The sequence below is a fragment of the Triticum aestivum genome, chromosome 5B, assembly GCF_018294505.1.
Source record: "Triticum aestivum cultivar Chinese Spring chromosome 5B, IWGSC CS RefSeq v2.1, whole genome shotgun sequence".
Classification (NCBI taxonomy): domain Eukaryota; kingdom Viridiplantae; phylum Streptophyta; class Magnoliopsida; order Poales; family Poaceae; genus Triticum; species Triticum aestivum.
Genome location: NC_057807.1, coordinates 121151410 through 121153971, shown reverse-complemented (window position 1 = coordinate 121153971; position 2562 = coordinate 121151410).

The following is a 2562-nucleotide window of genomic DNA, read 5'->3' as shown; positions in this document are numbered from 1 at the left end:
CCGTAAACGGGCTAGAGTTGGAATCGTCCGTTCATGGGCCGACCATAACGGGCCATCGTTAATAGGCCATATTTGATGATGCTATGAAAACGGCCCAACGTATTAACGGACCACAAACGGGCCGACTGTAACCACGGGCTGAATTTGGCCCACAAGCAGAAAATGACAGTAACGGGCCGTAAGTAAACAAATGCTAGAAATGAGCCCAAGAATAAATTGGCTCTGAGAAGGCCGAAAGATAACATGGGCTGGAAACGGCCCAATGGAATAACGGGTCGTTAATGGGTATAAAGTGATACACTGTTCTATACGGGCCAGTTTCACCACGGGCCATTAATGGGTGTAAAGTGATACACTGTTCATTACGGGCCAGTTTCACCACGGGCCGTTAATAGGCCAAGAGTTACATAGGGCCTCATATGGGCCAAAAGACATCATGGGCCATACATGGGCCATAAGTGAAAATGGGATGGAATCATATTGGATGGCCCAGATGACGCTACTGGGCCTAATTTGAATAGAGCGTAACGGGCCTTGGGTTAGCGGGCTGTAAATGGGCTATATGCGAACAGGTCGTTAACAGGGTTTCCATGGGCCGACCCGCCACCTTTTGACCATGTCAAATGGGCCGGCCTTTTCACATCAATGGGCCTCTGTTGGGCCGTGCCACGTGTCGACATATCATAGGCGCCTTCTGTCCAATGAGTGGATGACATCTGTCCCAACGATGAGCCGACACGTGTTTCGTCCAGCCAATGATGATTTTACACGTGGAAAATCCCCATTGGTTGGGGCTGTTAATGGGTTATCGGATCCAAAACCCGACCTGATAGCTTAACGGTGTTCCGTTATGGTGGATGCCACGTGTCGGTCACACTTGATGAAAGCACTTCTGTGACGCGCGATTTATCGTCATGGAAGTGGACACTTCCGTGATGATAATTTTGGTAATGTCACGGAACACTTCTACGACAGCACAGGTATGACTATCTTGATTCTGTCATAAATTTGTCATGGATGTACATGCATGACAAAAAACGCGACCTACTGTGACAAACACGTATCATCACAGAAGTGTGTTTTTTTGTAGTGTAAGGGGCAAGGCATACTCGCTCCCCCTGGATGGGTTGGGGAAACTCTCTGCTTGCTCCCCGCCATCATAAGTGGCTTACCCGGCTCGAACGGGGACAAGATATGCAGGCAGGAGAAACCCCTCGGTCTGCAACTCCACCAATTGGCCGTGGGATACGGTGCACTTCACCGAATCACCTGGCTTAGCGCTATGGGAGCAAGAGGAGAGCTACGGTGGCCGGCCATGATGGGATGGTTTTTTTTAGGCGCGCTCTGATGAATTCTCGCTTGGGGAAGATGGTGTGATTTGGATATGAGGATCCCCGTCTATTTAATAGAAGATTTACTTACATGGTCAGGGTGGCAAATGTAAAAATGCCCTGACTTCTCGCATTCGCTCAACACATGGAGACTGCCATTATTAAGGTATAGAAGCCGAGGAGTGCAACATTAATGGGAAGCCGGACACTACTCGGTTCAACAGGTACTCTGGGATTTGGAGAAGAACCCGCCTTGCAATGCCGCAGACAATCTGCGTGCCGGACTCATCGTCATTGAAGCCTGGTTCAGGGGCTACTGAGGGAGTCCTGGATTAGGGGGTCCTCGGATAGCCGGACTATATACTTGTGCCGGACTGTTGGACTATGAAGATACAATATTGAAGACTTCGTCCCGTGTCCGGGTGGGACTCTCCTTTGCGTGGAAGGGAAGCTTGGCAACTCGGATATGTAGATTTCCTTCTCTGTAACCGAATCTGTGTAACCCTAGCCCCCTCCAGTGTCTATATAAACCGGAGGTGTTGGGGATATAACTACTAAAGGTAAACCGCCCAGAAGGGGCCGGTTTACGCTCATCCGTATTGAAGCCCATGAAGACAAGGAATATGGTGCTCTACCATTGAAGCTTAGAGGCCCAGGGCCCAAAGGCGGTTTAGAGCCCATAAATGTAAACTGGTATCAGATGTGTAAACTTGTATTGTAAGTTAGGAAAGGTAGAAACCATGCCGGACACGTGTATGAGCCGGCCTCGGTGTTCTGTAAACCGTCGGGCGTCAACCTTTGTATATAAAGGGATGACCCGGCGGCGGTTCAGGGCAAGAAACAACAACTCGAGAGATAGGTAAAGCAGATTCCCTACCTGCTCATCGAGAACCCAACAATTCCACCACAACTGGATCGTAGGCTTTTACCTTCACCACAAGGGGCCGAACCAGTATAAACATTCCGTGTCCTTTGTACGGTTTAACCCCTTTTTTCTAATCTCATTGCGATGGCTCCACGACTAAGTCCTCTTGCTAGGACATCTGACGTGTTAATTCCACGACAATTGGCGCCTACCGTGGGGCTATCACACGATGGTTTTGAGTTCTTAAAGGGCAACTTTGAAGGACTCAAGGGATACGCGGTTGGCCGGATGACCAAGAGTCATCGCGGCAAGCTCTACATCGACGACGCAGAATGGGGCCCCGAGGCCGGCTCAATTGAGTACGGG